We start from the raw sequence: 26407 nt of genomic DNA on the forward strand, positions 1-26407 counted from the left end.
GTGACGGAGATCCGATTAACGATAAATAATTGAATCGTTTTTTTCGAGCTTTGCCGCTTTGGTCTCGTCGTTATGATGGCCACGCGCACGCGCGCGTTGTAAACGAGATATTTCCGGCTGTCTAACATAACACCATAATATTATGGTGTATATTATGCACATACGTGTTCTAGAAAACGTGTATCTACAACTCGTATCTAGAGGATTTGATGAATTAAATAACAATTTTTTCTTTTTCTTATGTACTTTTTTTTGACAATCAGCATTTTGTATATCGCAAGTACCTATATCGCAATAAGATGCCGTGATGAGTGCGCGCATTGCAGGTGTAGTAAACCGACGTTATTACTTTTCTATATTAATAATATCCCAAGTACATTCTCACGATAGGACAACAACAAGAATATTAACTTCTTCGATTATTCCAAGAATCGCGTACAATGTACAGCTTAATTAAAAAATTAATTAAATATATGTTTTTGCATTGCCACAATAGTGCGAAAACAAACCTATGAAAATAATACGTACATCGAGTGGCAGCGCAATTAAAGGATTAAATATTTAAACAAACTTATTGAAATTTGTGCCAATAATTTAAATGCCAATCACTGCACACTCGGGTTTTTTTTTGGAAATAACAACGTCCAGCTTCGGCTCCTTTCAAATATCCACCTCCTGGACTCTACCGTGTACGTTTGTATCCGTATAGATTTTATATAAATATAAGATAAAGTCTATAGCAAAATTAGAATTAGTACAGAGTTTGCACTACGCACACACTGATTTCTCGGGCAGACACTTTTCGCTCTGTCCTCAAATTTATATGTGAACTTAATTACTTTTTACCTTAATAAATTACTTATATCTAACTTGTGCAACTTGTCTCTCTGCAACCTTTTCTCCTATTCCAACCATCAACGTCGACGAACTCAAAAATATAAACGGGTAGTGAGGGATCACTACACAGGGTATAGTGGGACCCGGATGAATAGTTTGCTAGTATCGAGTGATACCACTTTTTCATGGTTTATTAATATAATAACGATTTAAGATAGCAATATTGTCAAATCCTCCAAATAATATTGTTTCCATCAAATTTCATAATAGTTCTGTATTTACTTTAATTTTTAAGCTACGGGGCTAAACATAATCTGCTGAGCGAAATTGTCTATGTTACTCAAGTCTTGTAAGACGGAGACAAAACATGCGGATAATGTTTTTGAAATATTTTAGGAACATTATCATAATTTCTAAAATAAATGTTATGTGTATTATTATTTGTGAACACAGAGATTGTGTCGATAGGTCGGACGTCGTCATGATAAATAAAACTATATTGTGCATGGAAGAAGCGTCCAGAAAGTCATATTTTTATATTGTATCCAAATATAACGCCATTTCAGCTTCGATACGTCACCGTTTATTTTACACACAATATTATTATGACCCAACTATAAATATGTAATAGTCATACAACTCTTGAGTGAGATATATAGATAATTTATATTTTCCCATGGGTGAGGTAGGTACTATTACTGTTCGAAAAACCATTATTTATATAAACGCACAAAATATCGTTATCCGTGAACAGTTTTAATTATCGCGATATTGGGTGACGCTTATAATAATTACTGTGACTACACTGCTGCAGCTGTTTTATGTAATATATATACATAATAGTATAATACATATATACAATACATAGAACTTTATTAATTATAAGTATAATATATTATATATATTATGATACTTACTAAATCCATTGTACACCGCATTAAAGTTATTTCGATACCAAGCCAAAAAATAAATACACATACACAATATATATATATTCTGTGTATATAAATTGTTCGGATTGTTTTTAATTAAAAAAAAGGATTCTCAGTAATTTTCAAACTCTCCGTGGCTAAAACTTTCCGGCATTTTTATTTGATTAAATATTTAAAAATCGGATTTCGCACTGATTTTACGGACCACTTATTGGACATGGGGAAATGATTGTTTTATTCTTTTATACGTCGACGTCACAATGCCTAACGCTAACATTTAGTTAATTACAATGCTTTGAATTGTTTGCTCCGTATACACATGTGCATTACGTGACAAATAAAATATATGTCATATGTTTTATTGACTTTTAATAAAAGAAATTAGTGTTATATTATTATAATAAACACTAACTTTATATTTTTCAGTATCTTAATCAGCGTACATTTTGAATGTTATACAATTTTATACTAATTAAATTTCCAGTTGTTAACCTTTTAAAATCTCTAATTTGAAAATATAGTTTTTAAGTATATTTAAAAATACCGAAAGTCGGAATTTGAATTAATTTATTATTAAATGAAAACAGTGGTGAGCAATTATTATCATGCTCGGTGAATTAGCCTGTATATGGCACATTTATGTTTCAGTTTATAATAGGGCATTAATATTAGTTATATATTGCTATAACACATACGCATAATTCTTAAAAAAAATACTAAAAAGTCTTAACATTTTAAGTTCGGTATAACTGTATAGAAATTACACTGATTTTTATAACTAAAAACATATACCTACTATATTTATGGAAAGATACGATCATAAAAAATACATACGTCAATATTGATAGTAGTACCACTATCCATGAGTAGAATTTGACAATATTTTGAGGTTTATCGTGTTCATTATAAACGTTTTGACAAATATCCTGAATTTACCTATATCACGAACATATTTCGGATTAACCTATGCGTATACTAGTATATCTTATGGCATGCGGAATATATTATATATATTATTTTATTATGACAATATGACAAACAAACATAAATACTATCCACTGTTTGATATTTATAATCATTAAGAAGCTATTAACATGCAAACAAAATTGTTTCTTGTCTCTGTATGATGTAGGTATCATATTCACATCGTTGAATTGTTGATTAGAATATTGCAGTACCTACCTACAATGTGGTTTTAGTCCAACATAAAAATATCACTTAGAACTTGCGAATTTATGTCATACAAGTACAACTATTGTACTACAAGAATTAGCACTTAGTATTGATAATGAAGTAAACGGTTTCTTTATTATATAGGTAAGCACTTAATAATATAATATAGGTATATCTATAATATATCAAATGATCCATGCGCAGTTGGTCCGTACAATTATTATTACAGATGCGTGATAATTAATGATATAGTATATTCGTGAGGTTTGTGAATAATATATTTTTTGTATGTGAGAACTTGATGTACACAACGTTTTAAGTTAAAAGACCCCAAAGAAAATGCGTTTTAAATTTACAGTACCTACTCTTTGCATACAATGTTAGAAGTCAAAATACAGTCATCTATCACTTCTTGTTTTTCGTTTACCGTTAAGTATTTGTTTATTACGTTTTAATATTGAATACCTAAAAATTAATTTGAAGAAGAGATTTCATTTGAAGATTGGATTATTTTCTGCGTCCTGTAGCCGTTTTCGGTTGTTATATTAGCAAAGATTTGGTCGTTAGATGCGTACCTATCCATTAGATACGGTTGTCCATAGTGTTTGTGAATTGCATATCCATTAGAGACGTTGGCTAATGGTGAATTTTTGTTTCATTTAAACGTAATTTTTAACGAAATATGGAATTTTAACGCAAAGTGATTGAGCTATGTCAGAAGCGGAAGCAATAACGCATCGTATGGTGTGCGGATTATTGAATATGGTGCAGTATTCATTGAGAAAAAGGGATGTTGACATCAGAAATAATAGGTATATATATGATGTATATTACTTAGAGTATTGATCCCATCAATATATTATTTCTTAATTTTAAATATCATTATGGAAAGTTATTTCTGAATCAGAGTCACATTGACGATGTGTATAATTTTGTGGGTAATTTTTTAGTTTACCTAAACTCAAAATATAACCTAAAATATTGGTTCTTGTTTCTGAAAAAGTATAGTTAGCGCTAATTCATGTAAATACATAGAAAAATAAATAACTAATTTCCATTAAGTGTTTAAAATGTAAATATTTCTGTAAGTTTAAAAGTGTTTGCATGAGGTAGGTGATTATAATATACCGAGTATATATATACAAGTATATAATGAAGCACAATGGAGCCGTGAGATGTGCAGTACACCTGTCTACAACCTGTACCTACAGCTGCACATAATAATATAATCTATCATATATAAATGAACATACTGAAAAAATCAATTTCCATAAGAATTGGAATACAATTTTTGTATGAAAAATGGTTTTAATCTAATATAAGTAAGCGATCTAATAATATATAAATATTTAATGAAATATAGACAAATAATAAATATCAATATGTACGTATAGGTAATAACTATATGTCATTTTTTAAAAGTTTTAAAGTTTTAAAAAACCAAAAGAAATCATTTAATTTAAGTTTTCCAATACGATTCTTTTTTGCAACATAGTAAAATATAAGTCCGATACGAATATTAAAATGGAGTTTTGTTTAACTACAGCTAAACATAATATATTATTATTGTTATTATGTTTGAGAATTATTTTATTTGAAATTCTTTATTGCACAAGCTGGGTTTTGTGAAACAATAAAAAATATATTTTATATACGCGGTGCGGTAGGATTTCAACTCGAACGTGTGCTTATATTATAATATATACAGCCCATATAAAGCTGTATACAACTTTAAAACAATCATAGTCCGCGCATTAACGTTATCGAGGATAATAATATACATATATATGAGCACGCGAAAGTGTGTGTGTGTGTGAAAACAAAAGGTTTTGCCGAATTGCGTGAACTCGTATAACTGAATATATATATACAATAGGACCACGACCCGGGTATAAACAACGAGCGCGGAATAACCGGCGCTAAGTATACGATGATTCTGGTAAAAATATACGCACGAGCGCGCACGGAGTACAGTCATGTCAGCCTCTTGTGTGTGTGTGTGTGTGTATGCTTGGGTTTTTATTTTTATATTTTAAGTATTCATTGAAAACAGCTTTGGTTTGCCCTGAGAGTGTATACACATGCGAATATATAATATAATATTATATACATATGTGTGCTGTATATACTACACGCGCGCGTTACCATAAACAATACGATTCCACCCCTAGAAACGCATTGCGACTCGACACGATATATGCACACTACGAATACACACACATACACAATACGTATATATGTTATTACTATTATTATTATAATATTATATTATGTACTTCCCGACTACTCTGCGTAGTAGGTTTTATTGCGGTCGGTTTTTTTTTCATTTTTTTTATTTAAAAATATGTTGTCCAACGCCCATCAGCTACAACCTACAACAGTTGCCGTCGCTAGCGGTCACAACAAAGATTTATATAATATCGTTAAATCCCGCGAAATCGCGACCGACCGTATATGCGTGTGCATGCGGTACGCCGTATAAGTATTATACATATATTATATACGTGTAGGTATGCATACTACGTGTAATGTGTATGCGTGCGAGAGAGTATGCCGGCTCCGCGTAAAGGCAGAGGGTAAAAAGTTGAGAGAAACATTTTCCCTTTATATACAATTTTTTTTCTCCACGCCCTCGCGTGTGCAAGTGTAGGTATGGTGCGTGCGCGCGAGTTACAGAGAGGTTTTTATTTTTTATTTTTATTTTTTTTTTTTTTTTTTGCAGACGGGTCGAATACTGGCAGCGTCACTAATCCAACAGAAAGTTTTCCCCTATTAAAAAACTCAGCCCGGAGAAGGTATATATCGTGCCCCGCCGCTGCAGTCCGCCGCCCCTCGCGTAGGACGCGGATGGTGAGTATGAAAAAAATTACAGAGAAAAATCCTAGGGGCGCGGCGGTGGCGGTGGCGGTGGCGGCCGAGGAGGGGAGGTAAAATGAAAAAAAAAGGGATCGGCGGCAATGGTAGCGGGTGGGGACCGCTTGGGCGTGGCCGGTCTGGGGTATACACACACACTGACACACTGACACTGCACAGGCGAGCTCGAAAATGCGCGTACACATTCGCACGCGCGCGCGGAAGCATATATATATACGTACGTGGAAAAAAAGACCACGGGAAAAGTGTCGGGAAAAGGTTGAAAAACGAGTTGCCATGTTTCCCTCTCTCGGGGATTCTGAGAGAGGCGTCCCTCTTGTGAGGGTCTAATTACAAAGCCCCCGGACGCTGGTCACGAAATACTAATTACTCGGGACGAGCGCGGCGGGGCAAATATTATATATATATGCGCATATTATAATAATATGTATATATATATCGGGCTACTGTATGTACGGAACAAACTTGGACTGCGTTGTGTGGAATTTAAAAATAAAATCTAAAAACGACAACGGCAATAAAGCGAGTGGGTGGGACGTTTTTTTTTTCCAAGGGGTTTTCTTTTTATTATGCGTATCATTTTTCATAACGGGAATGAAAAATGATAAGTAATTTTTTCGGTCCGGGCGCGCTCGCGTCATCTGTAAAGTTCAAAAACCACGCGAACACGGTTTGAGTGTTTTCCGTATAACATTATAATTTATAATAATATTATACGCACCTACCGGGTAGAAATGATACGATAAAAGGGTTATTGGACTAATGCGTCGTTATAATATAGCCGAGCCGACCCGATACTGTATCGGCAGATCGTTATGTTTGTTATCAATTATGATTATTTGACGTGCAAGAATATTGGCGGAAGGTGATCGGAGAACTAATCCTCGAGTACAATAGTTGTACATTTATACCTACACGAACAATAATAATATACCGTTTTCTTACTATCATAATATAATACCATACGCACCTAGATATTGGTGGTTGTGTTTAATTGCTTTAATATATTGCTATTATTACTACATGACTATTATTATTACTATATGAAACATGAAATATGTTTTATTCACAGATAAATATAATAACTAGATACCCGACTTCTTCTTATCAATGACGCTGGCAGACATTTACAACTTGGGCAATGTTTACTAATCGCTAGAAAGGTAATATGATAATAAACAACAAAATTTCATATCAAACAAGCCCGTTGCCAATCAAAACGATAAGAATTTGTAAACATTGCCCAAATGACAAATGGCGTTGGGCATCATAATTCAATAATGTTGTTGTATATGGAGTCGGGTATCTAGTTATTATAATATATTTCTGTGATTTTAATTTCACCTTGGTTGTTTACTCTTACTGCAGCGTGTGCTTTTATGATATCGCGTTTGTGGCAGTGGCGGGCGTTCGCCTAAACCGATTACTGAGAATATACGAATTATAAGAATTTACTAGTACAAATTTAGAAGACTTATTAGGTGCATAATATAATATTATATCTAATGACAGTAAAATTAAGCGGTACCACGATTTAAGACATTATCTTAAATCGTGAATGGTACTAATCCTATTCAATTCTGGTATCGGTTTTTGCGGCTATTTCCATGACGAGGGCACGCACTGGGAACTCCAAGGAAGTTCTAAGAACGCTGCCATCATAATATAAGTATCCATGCTTAAGTCTATGCTGTCACCTACGATTTAAGCTGTACTCGGTCAAATCTACCGCGATCCATTTATAATATCATGTTTGCAGTAGGTATAATAATATACTCGCACGAGCGGATCGCAGGCCCATGTCTATGGGCAAAATACGATTGATTTCACGAATCCATGAAATTTATAACCATGTCATGGAATATAATGTTATTATATGGTAAAAACCATTGACCTATTATAATGTTATAAGATTATTCTGTGATTTTCAATTATCGTTATAATAATTAATCATAATTTGGGTGTTATTATATTATAATTCATGGCATAAATTAAATATTAATTAAAATATTTATTATATTGAAATTAATCAATTGAATTTTACCTTCTTGACAATGGCTGCCCGACTCCTTAGATTTTATGAGGCTCTATCACGACTTTCGAGTCGGCTATCTAGTTGTTTATACATCATTCTATATCTAGTTGTTTATTTATCTATGGTCGCTGGTGACTATCTTTTTATCACGATAGAAGTAATTACTAAGTGATTACTGCTATCATGCTTTTTATTAGTCTCGCAGGTTATGGTTATATTTTGGACGTTTTGCTCCGCGTTCTATTCTAAGTCTAACAGTTTTGCGCGTCCGTTGCGTCGCGCGTCGATTAGTTATGGTTCTTTGTTAATATATAATATATTAAATTTATTTCGTTCATTATTATGAAGCACAATCTGATTTTGAAGAACAAGATAATCTAATTGTACGTATCATCATTTTTATAATATAACATTTACAGTAAATCTAGTATTATAGGTAATCATTTAACATTTTGCCCACTGGTTTCAATGGTTTGTAGTCTTGAAAATTAAAAGTGTGTATATAAATATATATTTGTAATTTTAAATTGTAAGTATTTAATTAGTTTCAATATTTATAATAGTATAATATTTAAGGATCTTTTTCTAAAAGCTGAAAAAAAAAACTAAAATACTTTAGAGGTGTGAATATTGATATAAGTCAGTAGCTTAAACAGGATTTTTTTTTTAGAGTTTGTGTCAATAATAGTCTTACCGAAATAACATATAAATGTTCTACCTACTTAAGAGAAGAGAGTAATTTTGTAGAAATACTTTTTCATGATGGAAGACATTTTTAAACTAGTGGTGTGGGTGGGTGGGGGTCGTGATCCATTATCCCCCCCCCCCCCAACTGATATATAAGATATACATATACTTAGTCGCATCGATATTTAAAGTTAAATGGTATATGGAGACGTTAGGTACCATACCTATACGACTACAGTATTTTATTGATTTATTTAGAATATTAGACTGCATGTGTACTACATGGAAATAGGTCACAGTAAGGCAATAAATTTAATTTTTCTGTATACTAAATGCATTAGAGATAGCTTAAAATTCAATAACGACAAACACGTTTATTTTATTCACGTGTTAATTTTGTTTTAAATTACATGCCAACATATTAAACAATGTTAAACAACAACGATTTTATTAATTATTATGGGCAGTATGTTTAGATTAAATTAATAAACATGAAAACTCGTTTTGGATTTTTTTGTAGGTAATTGACTTATTTCGTATAATGTGTAATGCATAATATACTCTACTTGCAAGTATGACGTATATTAGCATATTAATAAGATAATTATTACTGAAGCATCGTTATTTATTCATACTATAGTTGTTTATAGACAGTGTAATAATAATATGGCTATGTGGGCAATCAATAATTTATATGAAAACTTCAGATGATAAGTCCATTCAATATTTATTTTTAAGTTCTATAAATCAAACTGTTTTTTTATTTATAAATTGTTAATAAAAATAATATGATCCTACAGATGAAAAATAATAATATTTTTAGTTTTATTTCGTATTTTAATAATCGAATTGCGTTTTTTATTACCTTATTTACACATTATATTACAACTTAAAACAAAAAATGTACTTTGAAAGTATGACAATGCGTTAATTAAAATGACGTTATACCTACTGTTCGTTTAAATACAAAAGTACTTATAATATTTGGTATATTACACATAAATATTTTGTGTGTTATCATAAATATTTAATGATTATGTGTTGTGTATAAAGAAATAATTTAGGTAAGTTTCGTAAACATAATAGAACTTAACAAGCAAAACAAGTAAATTCATTTGCGTTTCAAAGTGTGGTTATTTAATGAAAGCGTATTGAACGATATACAAATTGAATTCATACATTCAGATACATACTATATGCGTTTACATAAAGTGTATTTTAAATACAAATAAAATATTTGTAAATATGACAGCACTGTTATTGTGCACTATTGAAACAAATTATGACATTGCAACGCTATATGTAGGTAATATTTAACACTCTTGGGTATCAAAGATTTCATCAGCTATATTTTTTATATTATACCTTTTGGCTTTTGGCTTTTGGTATAGCGAAAAAGCTCCCTCAATCCCCTACTTCATTAACACATCAATGATTTCACGCGCAAAAAAAGATACCCGTTCATATTGTCGAGTCAGGTCTTTTCATCGTGTTTTACTGCATTTGATAAACATTTTAATGAAGTGATAAAATAGCCGCTTGTGGGAGATAGAACTTTAAAACATAATTTTGTGCAGCTTAATTAGTTAAATAAATACAAAATATCTGTAAGTATACAATATATATACTTTTATTTTCAACCACGTCGGTTGCAAAAAATTATAACAATACAATATAGGTACATACATATTTTGCATTTAGTTTAACATTCATTTTTTCTACATGACTTATCGCGTTATATTATAATAGTCACGTAATTTTAAAAAAATAATAGTAATATACAAATTATGTTATGTAATAAAAATCAATAGAAATTTGCAAAAAAAAAAAAAATACCCAATAAATTAACATTTCATTATCATCAAAGGCTGAATAATAATAATTTAACTATAGGTATTTAAATTCAGATTTTAAAAAAAAAAAAGCGACAATGCGTAATAATATGATATAAATTTACTCTATAGATAAACATATTTATTGTCCATAATTTTGCAAATAATTAAAGGTCCTACAGGATACCTACTTGAGATTATAAATAGTTATTTTTTGGGGTTAAATCATAAAATAAATAAACAATACATTTCTATAGCTTATATTTGAATTGCAAGTTCTGATAATTTATACTTCTTTACTGTACATGTTATAATATTGAGAGCTCCAAGTCATAAATACGTGTAAAATATATCAAAATTACTACATCTCAACTTTATACCTACTTATTTTAAACATCTTATAAGTTAGAACAAAAAATATTTGTTTATATGTTTAAAATTGTGTATATAATAGTTCCATACAAATACAATGATGTAATTATTAGTACCTATCTACTTGTAGTTTTTTATGTTCTTAATGCAAATAATATAAACACAATAAACGTATGTTTAAAAATTAATTTTATTGTTATTTAGTTGCAGTAAAGCGAGTTTTAGTAATCACTTAATCAACAAATACTTGTACCAGTTTTGTAAGGTCTTTAGTCTCACAGTTTAAATTTAATACTCTTATCAACAGAACCTTAATTGATTATTAATTATTGTATACAAATTGAATGAAATACTATACTATAAAAACCTCAAAATGTACCATATAATGATAAATATTTCTGCGTTGGGAATTTTTTTCCAAACATTTAAAAGAATATTTAACACGGGATGATTAAATACACAGTATAATATATTATTTATTTTATTTATTTATTTTCTTATTTAATTTAATTTCCATATACATATGGAATACTGGGCCCCACTGAGAAAACTCGTTAGACCTATGTTTAGGTAGTTCATTATACTCATTGGACACATTTTTATTCAATGTTTATTCCATTAGAGGTACACACTACACATATTAAAATTTTATAAAGTTTAGTCAATATGACCAATTTTATTGTTTTATTATTCAACATTTATTTAAATAACTATTTTCTTATAGGTATAGGTAGGTAGGTACACTTACAAAACTTATATTATTATTTAATTTATCATAGACATAGCTATATACATTAGAATAATAATCTGTTTATTTTACGTAAAATATGTGATAAAGGTGTTCTATTGTATAAGAAATAATTAAGATTTTAAAATTAACGAATAGATACATGATACATATTACCGAGCATATTAAATTCTCGAGAGTTAGTTTTCGTGATTTACAGCCTTTCTACGACAGAAACATTTGTTACTTTTTTATAATAATATATAAAATGGTTATTAGCGTAACAACAATAATTACTATGATGATGTAAAATAATGCCTGATTATTTGATGTAACAATTTTCATTGGACTATGGAAAACAGAATTTTTTTTTAACTAATTTATAGTTATGTGATATTATATATTATGTATGTTTATATATTAAAGCAAATATCTACTATTTACGTTTTGTGACATTCATGTTTTCATTTATTTGTATTTATATGTTATAGGTTCTTCCATAATAATAATACTTTTTTTTCAAAAGCTATTTCAAAATATATTTACATATATTACACATCCTGATGAAAAATTAAGTTATTATAAGATTCCGGAAAGAGTAATGTATTTAAAATATTTTAAATGTAAATAATATACAATAATGTTTCCACTCGTCCAATCATTTTTTATGCAATGGTTGAACATTGAATTCAAATTTCACGCATCCATTACTGTGACCTATTATACTCAATGGACAATGACAAGGTACGCTCGAAACCTACTATACAGCAGGTATCGACCTCCTCAGTTTTTTATGTTAGATTAATAATTTCTTTTTCATCATTATTTATTTAATCATTCTGTTTTTTTCAAACGATTTCATATTTTCATCTATCATTATTCGTTAACCTTAATCTTAATACAACTTTAACATTCTAAAACTATATATATATGCACGATTTACACTACTAATTAATGTATTATCTCTGCACAATATGATTGTGAAATATTTTATATTTTTTATAGTTTATTGATATTATAGCCTTAGTTTGTTATGTTTTATGTACAATTGTGTAAGCTTACAAACTGAAGAACAGTTAAATATTTTAATGTTACATTACATTTATAAATAGATTTTAAAATAATTTATTTATTTATTATAATATATATACAGTGGTCAATTATCGACAATTTAAGCGCTTTTCCCTTTTTATTCTCTTGGGATGTTGTTCAGCCGATTAATATATTACTAATGGACTCGGCTGGTTGAGTATTTGCATTTTTGTAGTATGTATTCGAAATCCTCAGTAGCGATGAAAGTTCGTTTTAATAAAATAAAATTAGGTTTTTATAATTATTTAAAGGTTTTCTCGTTAAATTTGTATGTAAATTCAATATAATGTAATATACAAAACATCTCAAACCGATAATGTTTTTTTTATAATATAGGTACCTATGTCGTATTTATTATATTGTATACTATATATAGTTGAGTATTTTACTATTAGTATATAGCCGTTAAATATTCGTTGTAATACTATATGTAAAATAAAATATTTATTGCATTGCAATAATATAATATTTAGCAATTGGAAATCAATACGTTTAATAACAAGATTTTTAGGCCTAAATAGTACCTATATCTACAGATAGTATATGAATCGTCTGTTTCCCACGATTGGTGTAGGTACTTGCCAATTATGAAATGGGCCAGTAATTTGTATATATGGTTTTCCTACGTCAGGTATATTTGTCAAGTATATTAATTAGTATCTTTCTGTACTTTTAATCCTTTGACTTATATCACATTTACCGACGATTATCGGAAAGGACTCGTGGAAGAAGTTTCATGGCGAAGGGGATAATTGAGAGACAGTCGGAACTGAATTTCTTAAATCTTAAGGCTTGGTGGATGATTATAATCATAGACCTATAAGGCTATAAACTAGTTTATAGGTCTATGGATATAATGGACAATAGGTGATAATTTAAAATTCAAACATAATAGTTCTTTCATCAGTATTATATGTGCATATCGTTCGAATGACTAAGTTAAATTAAATCAACAAAAAGCAAAAACAAAATTTAATTTGTGAATCACATTTCTGAGATTTATCACTATATAATTATTATAGTTTATGGTTTATGTATGAGTGTAACTGTATGATGAAACTTAGCTCAAAATAAGATATTCATTTATATCCAGTCTCGTATGAACGTTATTGAATAGTATTATCCGAGACCTCGTGTTAATTTTATGCTATCTATTTTATATTGTATTTTTGGTTTAATAGCAAGCATAATAATATATTGAGCTATGTATTTACCAAATTATTTGCGTTCTGTTGATTATAATTTTTATTTTAAGGTTTTAATTAGATAATATTTAGTATTTTTACTCAAATACATATTTAGTTTGAGGATAATGATATATTTGATTTTTGATTAGTTGGAATTCGTAACGTTTAAAATATTTTTAATAATAAGTAGTTGAACATTTGTACTGTCAGTTCTCAGTAACATTATTTTTCTTGTTTGTTTTATACAAAATATATTTAAATAAATACTCTAGGTACTTATTTGTCAATTATAAAAGTTATGACTTATAACACGAGTAGTTAATATTACATAGTTAGTACAACTGCAGTAATAAATTATTACTCATGCTCACATTCACTTTTGAAAATAAATAATTTTTTAACTCTAATATTACGTAAAGTTTTTAAATAATTATAATAATTCTTCAATTACCAACAAAAATTATTTTGAACATGAATAAATCTAATTCGACGTAATTTTGATCATTGAATTACAAATTTATAATCCTGTATAATATAGGTACTTATATTATTATTAGGTATACCTAATCATAAACTCAAACAAATGCAGTGATTGTATAAAATAGATCATAATAATATAAAGACGATTATAAAATTGTAGAACAGTTTTTTATAATTAATAAAGTTGTATCTTTAATTGATTATTAAATGAATTATTTATTATTTGATGTATTTAATTATTTTTGAAATTTCTTGAAAGAAGAATAATATTTTTTTTGCTACTTTTGTAAATTTCTACAAATCACATTTATAATACGTACCTAATAACTATAATAATTAGTAGTTATTTAGGTATATACTTAATTATTACTTATAATACAATGATGTGTATGTGTAATACGATTTATTATTATTTGTTATTATACATTTATTCCTACTAATAGATATTCCCTAGACATTTTTTACTTAAAAATATTGTAGAGTAGGTATTATTTTTTATTAAACAAATAAATATAACAATATTAGGTATATCTGTTTACATTTATAATATATCTCGTAATGTATGATACGTGACTATATAACTAGTTATTTTTAAAACGATTTATTGGCCAGAATACCAGATATTCTGCCTATAAGATTAATAAATTAAAATAATATTGAATTAGTTTGTTATACCTACTATTGAGAGAAGAATCATACTAAATGTAATTTATCGTGTATCTATACATTTTAAATGTGATTACGTATACAATATTACAATTATTAAAATTATTGCTATATAATAGTACATATTATTTAAAAAAAATACATATATTGTATGATTATAATATATTTGTATCTTCATCAATATTGTGTATCAGAATATTGATTATAATATGATTATTACTATTTTTTAGAGATAATTATATACCTGATACAATTAATTATTCGATATAAATTTCTAATGGATAATTAAAACTCAATAAATTGATAAACTATAATATGATAAAAAATAATACAATACTAAATAATATTAATTATTATTATTTAAAATTATTATCGTTTTTATAACAATTAACAATTAACATTTATGGTACGTTATACTTTATTTTGATACCTTAAAGTGAGATGTAATTAAAAACGAACTAAAAACTCGAGTTATTTCCATTATAAAATGTATTAGATAATATCTATATAATAGATTTAAGTACCTATATCTTTTATGCTATTAAAAACTCATTATTTCAAATATTTCAAATTATGATATATTCGTATTATTATTGAGTGTTATTGTTCATTAAATTAAAATTTAGAGCTTGTTATAATAAAATATAGAATTGACGTTCATTAGAGATTTCATGACCATTATTTAGCATCGAATACTCACGCTGAGCCATTATTTCTATCTGTAGATATTGCATCTGTATAATATACATATCTATATAATAATAAATCATATGTATGCGTGCATAATACGTGAGCTGACCCTCTTAAATCCACGAGGCCGTTTTTGAACGATTTTAGCATATTTTTAAGGGCTCTCGATCCAGCGCGCGCGTAAACGTGATGGGTATATTTTCATTTTGCTGGTGGCCAGATAATATAATCCAGGGTGTTTTGAGTACGGGAAACGGTAGGTATGCATGCACACATTTATGTATTTATATATACATAGACAGAGAGAGAGAGTGAGAGAGAGGGGGGGGAGTGATAGAGAGGAGAAAGAGAAAAAGATAGAGAACGATATGCGTGTGTATAATGTATATGCATATACCTTCGTAATATAGGGAAATGCGACGGACGCAGACATTATCATAATCACAATTATTATCAAGCGCAATGAAAACACGCACATATATACTGCATATAATATATACACAATACACATATAGTATACAAAATATCATATATATAAAAAAAAACCCTCTAAGGACCAAATGTGCATAAAATATTATTACAATCTACGACCCCGGCTGTTGTGATATTATAATATAAGACTCGGGGAATTTCACCGTACACGCGCACTATACGCCGTACATGTATATTATAAAAATACACACACTGGAGAGGTCGGCGGGGTGGCATCATACTTCTTCGCTGCCAGGAAAACTTTTTTTTTCGCAAGCGTTTTTCGCGAGTCTGCGCAGACAGCTCCCTCACGCAGCCCGCGTTATCGACTAAAAGATGGCGGACGCTACGGCGGCTTTACCCTAAAAACTACCCTTGTGTTGTTAAGGGACAGGGGCGTAATACCACCACACTCCTACCTTTCTCTCCTCCCTTCCTCCACGTCGACCGAGGTCCCTCTCCAAAGGATCGCTAAACTAAGGGCTTTTTTTTCCTACCCTTTTTCGTTTCGTTTTCGTTTTTTTTCGGTCCAGTCCAAAGCGATTTATTTTTGCCCGGACCAGAAGATAACGCCGTAATGTTTGCACAGTCAACCCTGCCCCGTTAGCAGAAAAAAAGGGTCCACTCCTCCCTACTCGCCACTTGTGCGCAAGAATTTCAACCCGGCAGTCATTAACGTAACGCTACAGTAAGCAGGATTTTTTAATATGCGATTTTTTTCTGCCCCGAGCGGTTTTTTTTTCAGCTCACTTCCGTTTAATTTATTGCGAGAAACCCCGGGTAAAAGCTCGTCGGCCCCGGCAGAATTATTGTCCAACAAAAACGTCCTGCCGTTTCTTTATGCGTCTCTAATTCAACTCGCGGCAAAACTAGGCGAGACACATTATTCAACCGGAAAAACCTCCGAGCCACCGCCCGTTATTTATTCCTCTCAGAAATCCGGAATAAGCTGCACAATATAACGAAACACGTCGAAAAACCCCCATTATAAATAATTACGTTTTTGGCCTGCTACAGTATAAATTCATCCCTCCATCTATACAATGTGAATATAGTATATACGTATGCGAGTAACAACATCCTGGAATTAATTTAGTTTTGTCGCTCGTCTCAGCCGTTGCATTCAGCTGCAGATGTATATATTTTCAATTTTTTAAGATTAGCGTAGATAGAAATACATAGTTATAGTGCTATACTGTAGTGTAATATTGGCCATACGATTTATAATTTATATGGCGATTAAAAAATCGAGATTTGTGGTACAGGAGTTAAACGAAAATTCGTTCATATTTAATTAATATAGGTACATTTACCTCTATACATAGAGATATAGAGGTAAATTATCAACGATGTTCTAAAATATAAATATTATCATATATTATAGTATTTAGGTATATTGGTAGACTATTTAAGATTTATAACACTATCACAACAATATATGTTAACGGATTTATAATTTCCATTTTCGATATAGGTTTTAAGTTTTTTTCAATATATTATATATGTAGGTGTCTATAGATTATTAATTATTATATTTTGTTTTGCATAACGAATTCAATATATCGTATATTATTTGTATCATCATCCCGACCGTCATAAAATTATTCGATACGGATCACTATACTTGTTTGTTCTAAATAATGCTTGATGAATATTCCACGCGATGTTTCTGTATGTTTTTGGAATAATAAATCACCAATATTTTATCAGTGATTGAGCTATTGTAATTTAGTACTTTAAAAAAAAATAAATTTAATAACCGTTTAACATTATTATCATATGCCTACTTCATAACACTTTTAATATTGGATTACTAAAAACAAGTAGTAAATTACAATATTTATCACGATTCACGAATGACGCATAAATAAATCTTTCATGTTTTTAATACATTCATATTAATCGAAACATATTTCTTTGGTTAAATATTCTATTAAGTAGTTAAACAAATTATTAAGACTTACCGCATATTGATTTAGTGCCATTGTGAATGTACGTTCTTTAAATTTTCCTTTGTATGTCATTTAATAGATATAATTCCTGAAAAAAAAATTATGAGCTTAGAAATAAAACATTTATGTCAGTTCAACAAATTATTTATAAATGTATATAATAAAATACAACCCACATATACCTATTACCTACCCATTTATGCAAATAGAATAAAACATGTATAAATATTGAAATATTCCTTTAAAAGTTATCTAAATTATAAACATAGTGTATTATTAATATTTTTTTAAACGATATAATAATTATTTTTTGGAACAGAGTATAGACGATGAAAAAAAACATGGGTGATAAATTAATAAAATATAAATTATCGTGGAAATACAATAGTATAAGTCAGTATCAACTTTTTTCAGGGATATTTAAAATACTATCATAAAAATTTAACTAAACCTTACTAACCTAGCCTGCACATATATTATATTATTATTATAGTACCTAAATATTTTCAAGCTGTTTTTTTACAACTCGTATTACACATATTAGTCACGTACCACTGAACAATTAAGAGTTAAGATACAGATAGAGGAGCAGAGGATATTAGTATAAATATATTATAATATTAAAATATTGAACAACAACTTTCAGTTTTAAAAGAATCTAAAATAAATAATAATATATGTTTATGACAAAAAAAATGTTACATTATTCTTCGTATTAATTATATAAATTAGGTACAAATAAACTAGTATAAGATATTTGATTACATTTTTCTTCATAAATTATAAGTCTTATAATTTAATGATAAGGATTGCGTGCTGTATGCTTGAAACAAGGAAGGTGAAGTCGTGGTTCATCGTACATTCGTATTTCTTTTTAATATAAGCGTAAATTTGGTCGAATATTTTTTTCTGCTTATGTTCAGAAATTTTTTTTTTCTATCAGTTTATTATATTCATTTAATATTGCAGGAGTTCCCGCACTCAAATTTTGAAAACAAGACACCGTAAACGGTGCAGCCAGCATTGTCGAAAACCGGACTCCGAGGTTCGAGAGGGTTCGAACCGGACGACCCGCGCACACGATAATATTACAGTATAAATATATAATATAGGTACGAGTGTTACGCGTGTTATACGCTGCTCGGGCCACGAGTCAGAGGTGAACGCGTGCCGTCCCGCCAACTGGTTTGAGCTGGAGAACCCTCCCGGAATCGGCCGCGGGGCTTAACCACGTATAATATTATATTAAATAGGTAGCTGGTGTATCAAGATGGGCCGTACCTATCTATTGTTATTTTTTGTAATAGTTTTTGGAGGGATACACTTATTGGTGTATATTATACTTAATTATCATTACCTATGAAATTATCAATTTGTGTATTCCATCGTTTTTAATATGATTTTTAATTGACAGATATTACAGTACAGTCAAACAGTAATAATTGCTTATTAAAGTTTCTATCCTGAAAAGTTAATGACGATTTCGAAAATTGTATATTTCATATAATTTGCTTAACTTAATTATTATTTCGATTATATTTCATTATTATTTTTATTATTATTATTATTATTATTATTATTATTATTATTATTTACTGTTATTAATCGACCGGTCATCGATTTTGATCGGAATGGACCTATACTTACTATATTATAATTAAAATATTATATTTCACTCACCTCTTCTATAAGACGGCGATGACGTTATATTATAAAAAGTTTTCGGCGAAACTCTTATATTATACACGACGACGTTGTACCGGCATACTGTGCTACGCGTGATAATATTATTATGACGAGAGACGGCATAAGTATATTGTACTAATCATTACATCGAGAACGGAAATAATTGTAGAACTGACGGAGACGACGTAGACGACGTGTGCGTGCGTTAACGGCGTTGTCGCGTAGGCGAATGAAACGACGACGACGACGATAATAATAATATTACCTATGTATTAAGGCGAGCAATAGATAGTCTCAGTTAGTAAAGGTACAGTCACGTGTGTGGGTTCACAGGGTCTGGGTTTTGTTTCTTTTAATTTATGCGCGGATAGGTATTGTGCGCAAAAGACGTGAACCAGTTGCGGGGGAGACTCGCCGGCGTGTACGATGAGCTGGTAATACTTCTTCCCACGAAACAGAGAGCCGGTTTTTATATATTATGGTCATACGTGTACATAAAATATTGTAGGTGTGGGTACGTGTATAACCGGCGTGGGAGTGTGTGTAGGTGAGAGCTGGGTGAATAGAACATATATGTGTAATGCGTGCATTTATATATTATTATACTATGTGTGTATGTGTGTGTGTGTGTGTGTGTATAAAATTATGTTTCAAGGGGTCGGGGGCGGTGAGAACGTCGCGGAGACGCCTCGGATAGACGCCTTTTGTTGCGACTTGCCGTCTAAATAACATTACGTATTATATTATTATTATTATTATTATTATTATTGCCTCTACCTGCGTATAATATGCGTTGGGGGAGAGTTCGCACAAAAATTGCGACGAATATATACTCGTATACAGTATACACATTGCAGCATAATGCAACGGTCAAAACGCGCAGTATAGTTTATTGTTACTAACAATCAATATAATTATTCAGTGCTGCGTGCTGCAATAACTACCCACACTTAGAAGGATAGAATTTTTCTAGATAATTATATTCATAGTTGGTAAAAACTAACATCTTAGATATAAATATTTTAGCTGTCTCGTCTATATATTGAAAAACGTGCATAAACGTAAATAATAATTAGTGATTTCAACTAAACTAGTCAATACTGATATTTTCTATATTTCATGAAATATATATATTATTATGTTTTAAGAATAAAATTTAAATAAAAATCATGTCATTTATATCTGGATATATCAAGATTTTTCATTAAATATCTATATAATATAGGTATCGAGAAAAAAAATTGTCCCATACATATTGACATACTGTGTATAATATATACTATTATATAGATATATGCTATATTATATTATGCTATTATTATAGTTATATATTATAATATATCTATACTATAATACGAGTATATTGCAGAAAGTGCCGTTGCTGCAGTGTCCCAACCCCATTTGAGATCGTGACAAATTTTAATCGTCGTTCTATATAATGTAAAACATTTGGGTTTTATGGGATATAAATATAATACCATGTAGGTACTTTATGGTACTATATAATATACATTTAACCTTTTATTTTATCACGATCAAGGATTTATAATATTAATATAAGGATTTTATTAGAACACTGAGGTCATACTTTCATAATGCCTTTATAAATATTTGAACTGAGTTTTTGTATTTGATCGAGGTATATAATATTCAATATATTATTTATTGGAAACCGTTTTAGAACACGCGCGAGGGTGATGAATTTAATAATAATTCTCGTTATGGAAATTTGTAATAAATATGTTATTTAGGTTTACTATTGTTCACTCAAAGGTCGAGGGATGCTGTAATTCTGTTATAGATTTGCAGTAGGTACTTATTGTCTTCACAATAACAATTCAACGAATAAACGATGCTATATAATATGTATAGATTATGTAATATATAATATTTCCTTAAGAGGTATATTAGTGATGTTATAACTTTAATAATATCAAGTATATTATTATATTATATGAATTATAGGTACCTATATTTAATAATATTATAAATTTGGATTTTTACTTTTGTTAAACACAATATTTGTTGAAGCTTTCAAAATTTATTTTTTAAAAACCCAGAATGTTTGATAGTCCGTTTATAATTTATACATATAAGTTTACCTACTGGCTACCGCTGCTAGTATGTTAACACGTGTTTTAAAAAAAAAAATAAATAAAAACTACCAATTAAAATAAATGTATTTAGGTACTAATTTTTGAACGAGCTAAATTATGAATGCACATTTCCTTGTTATTATTTAAAAGTATTAACAATTAAAAACATTCGTTGCCTACTACAATTTTATTTTATTTTAGATTCTGAACAGAGCGAGGAAGCTAGTGGTTTTACAGTGGTGTTTATTTTTTATTTTATTTTTTATCCTGTATACAAAATTTCTATCAGAAGGATTTCTCTGATTTCAACATATAGTACCTTATCTTTTAGCAATTGGATCAAGGTGGTACTTTAGAGAGATCATTTTTCGATTTTCTTAATAGTTATTTAATGCCAAAGGAAAAACTACCGACAAATTACGAAAAACCGCTAAAAATGGGATTTTAATTTCTAACGCTTTGTTTATCAATTATCACTATAGAAACGAATTTTTAAAAAAAAGCAGGCAAGTGGATGTCGCTCTGCTGTACAGTAGGTTACAAGTAGGTCAATGTATTATGGTTTGTATTAAACTAGAATTCAATGATATAATATCATTTAATTCAAGTTTAATAGTATAAGAAAAACGATTCTGAGTGGAGACGGTTTATCAGCCTGGATTTTTTATATTTTTATTATTTATTATAGCATTTAAGTTGAATTAATATTATAATATTATTATTTTTTATTCGTTGCTACGGTGATAAACAAAGCGTTAAAAAATATAATCCCACTTTAAGCGGTTTTTTGTAATTTGTCGGTAGTTTTTCCCGTGTCATTAAATAGCTATTGAGAAAATCGAAAAATGACCTTGGATAAAGTACCATCTTTATCCAATTTTCTAAAAGATATTTACTAGAATATATTAAAATCAAAGCACTCCTTCTGGTAGAAATTTTGTATACAGAATAAAAAAAAAAATAAAAAAAAAAAACACCATTGCAAAACCACTAGCTTTCTCGCTCCACTCAGAATCTAATAATAATATTACAATATTAATTCAACTTACAAGCTATAATAAATAATAATATTAACAATATAAAAAATTCAGACTGACAAACCGTCTCCGCTCAGAATCGTTTTTCTTACACAATGTTATTATATCATTGAATTCAAGTTTGATACAGTCCATTATACATTTACCCACTTGTAACCTATGTACATCAGAACAACATCCACTTACCCGCTTTTTTTAAGTTGCATACATAAGGTTTCGTGTCTAGGTACGTATATTATTATAGGTATACCCATATAATATATTATTTTATTTGTTTACCACTGATATATTTTCATTTATTATTCACTACTCGTTTTCAGCTAAAAGCATTCCTTATAATATGTTATAATAAGTAGTTGATATTATGCAGTGAGATTTAAATAATCAAACAGTCAAACGTTATGTCACACTTCTATCCAACTGACACTTATATAATGCACATAATAATACACGTCACACGATCGTAGCTATATAGTTCAGTTGGATTTAAACGGTTATAAGATATACATACCATTTAGATATTTTCATTCCGTATATAATTATTCTGCTATAAAATATACGCATCATATTTTCAAATTATCAATTTTTTTTCTCATTTTTTATTTACACCTAACGCAATTACCTGCATCGGGGATATTTTGATACTGGTAAACGCTGCACCAACACTAAGCCTGTCAATTTATTGTAGGTTTGGTACTTTATTTTAAATTGACTTCTTGATTGAGTTTCAGCTACGCGTTCCTATATACATACGCATACACGTATTATATACCTATACGCATCCACCCAACCACACACACATAAATACATAATATGTGTATAAAACGTCGGTACATTGCCCTACAATTTGCGTGCTTTTGAACGACGAGCCATGTATAATTAGTACGCGCGTGTACACTACAACAGTATATCTACCTATATATGTACCACACCCCCTGCCCATCATCAACACCTACCTTCGCGGTACACATACAATGTTGTGTGGTTATACGGACGTGGATTAGAAGTATGTTTAACGGGAAGCAACTTAAAGCAAATCGGTTATATCCTTCAACATAGGGATCCATATATGTGTGTGTGTGTGTGTGTGTGTGTGTGTGTGTGTGTGTGTGTGTATGCTTGTTATATATAATACCCATCACGACTTATTTAGAACAGAGTGCCTATGGGATCTATTCAAGTGCGCTGCTCATATGTGCATGGGTAAAACTTGTATAATTTTACTCGAAATGTTTATCGTAAATCCCCGAATTGCCCCATATTATATTGATGTTCATTGTTCACTATAGAAAGTACTTATATCGTATAAAATAAATCTTCTAAGCATTAAAAATGCCAATCCAAGTTGTTTTATCATCTCGTGTCCTGATTATCTCTGATTTCAAAATCAATGGATCTATTTTGCATGTGCAGGAAATACTATCAGTGTTTTAGGCATAATTTTTTTATACAAAATTGACTTTCTATATACACATATTGAATCATCGTGTTATAAGGCGTTGAAAATTCTAGGTTTTGTAAAACGTGTTTGTGCTCTGTATAAATTAGTTGCGCTTATTAAGTCTTTATACTGTGCCTTCGTATGCTCTGTCTTGGAATATGCTTCTGTATTGTATTGTGTGACCCGCATATAGCTAATCATAGAGTTAATTTTATATTTTAAAGCGTCCTTGGCTTAAATTTTTATATTGTGTGCGTATTAAAAATGAATCACCTACCGGCTACCACATATGATTACTCCCCTGTCCTTACTTCATTGTATCTGTTCTCGTTAGCTAATAGAAGAGTACAAGCGAATTTAGATTTTCTTCATAAACTACTTTCAGGTAAAATTAACTAAATCCTAAATATACTCTAATTCTCCTTAGTTACATTAATTTCAAAGTTCCATCTTTTTCATCTCGAACTAACTATCCGTTCTATGTTCCTATAGTAACACGAACTACGCTGCTAATAAGCCTCTTGGAAGTATGATGCGGATTGTCAATGTAAATCCAACTTTCTCTTTATTGTAAATTAAAAATATTATCTTGTGAATTTTATACTGGTATTTTTAATATCTTAAGCTATATAATACATGGTAATATCACTGTAATGTAACTATTGGGCTTCCAGCACGTACTTTTTAATCTATATTAAATATTAATATTAATAGTCTATATATATATACTTTAGATATTTATGATATTATTTTGATTTATTGAACGATTGTTATCGTATTTCGTACTTATTTGTCGTTCGCAGTATTATTTAAATCAGTACATAATTTATCCTATATATTATAAAATATATAAGTATGCGATATGTATAGCTATCTAGAGACGTTATTTTATTTCTAATGACTAATGAAGTATTAATTCTATAATAGATCTTAATTTGGCTCACATAATATATAATACATCTCTAGGTATATTATGTTGATTATATCAGTTAAGTTCAATTCAAAATAAATATAGGTTTGGCTTAATTTGTAATTATTACTTATACAGTTATAACTATACATATATAGAGGGGATAAGATACATACCTCACCAAAAAAAAAAAAAAAATTTATATTTGAAATTTATCAATTCCGATAGGTAATTAACAAGAATTTATAGAATTTTTTTTATTTTTATTAATCTAAATCCTTCGAATAAAATTATGATTCAGAAAGCAAATAAAAAACGTACCTATGTCAATATTGTCGTTTATAAGAGTAAAAAGCTTAACACTTAACGACAAAAATATAATTTATTTTAAAAATGTTGGTTTGATACGATTTAAAATTCTGAAATAACGAGTGTCTTACAAGTACCTACCTATATATATATATAACGCGCTTATGCTTTTTATAACTTTTTCGTGGTTTTCTTAAGTTGGAATATGAAATTCGTTTTGGTTAAGATGTATTTTCGTTAGGTTAGTTCAAATTGTATTTTCATTTAAATACAATATTACGATTTAGAATTTTTTTTAAATATATAACACAAATAAATAAAATAAAAATACTATGTTCTTTCCCACTCGGTATTCAACTCCCCCTCCCCATCCCCTAACCGGAGACTGATGATTTATTTATTTTTTCACTGTGTATTGATGACGTGGTAGTTATTAAAACTGCAGAGTAATATTTCCGCACTCGATGGACCCGGAAGGTTTTTGCAGACAATTATTAAATGCGTGCGCGCGCTCACACATATATAATAATATATACATATGTACAGAGTACATACATATTTGCGTCGTATACGATTTTTTTTTTTTTAGTTCATTTACACAAGTCGCAGTATATACGTCGTATACACACACACCGTGTGTGCCGCTATTACAGCGTGAATTACCATATTTCCATACACACACACACACACATTTCTGCAGCACATAGGCTTATTGCACACTCGCAATTTACATATAGATAAAGTGGTGTAGGTACATCTACGCTTATATAAGGGGCGACGGTAAAATTAAAAAAAGAGGTGAATACGCGATTCGACTACGGTTGTGTCGTCTGGTAGGTATAGTGGTGCTACAGCAGGCGCATATACAAGTGCCTACCTATATATATATAGATTATTTTAATCGTATAGAATTTTTAATGG

General features: G+C 29.5%; 1 long non-coding RNA gene across 1 annotated transcript in view; it reads right to left on the reverse strand.

The window, feature by feature from the left end:
- LOC107882569 overlaps positions 1–19984 on the reverse strand; it is a 47700-nt gene extending 27716 nt beyond the window's left edge. The window contains exons 1-2 of the long non-coding RNA XR_001678804.2: positions 19688–19984; positions 18020–18095 (exon numbers count right to left, since the gene is read on the reverse strand). This is a non-coding gene — a long non-coding RNA (uncharacterized LOC107882569). The remainder of the gene's footprint in view (positions 1–18019; positions 18096–19687) is intronic.
- Positions 19985–26407: the final 6423 nt, after the last annotated feature.

This window comes from Acyrthosiphon pisum, chromosome A1, assembly GCF_005508785.2.
Source record: "Acyrthosiphon pisum isolate AL4f chromosome A1, pea_aphid_22Mar2018_4r6ur, whole genome shotgun sequence".
In the NCBI taxonomy this organism is placed as follows: Eukaryota; Metazoa; Arthropoda; class Insecta; order Hemiptera; family Aphididae; genus Acyrthosiphon; species Acyrthosiphon pisum.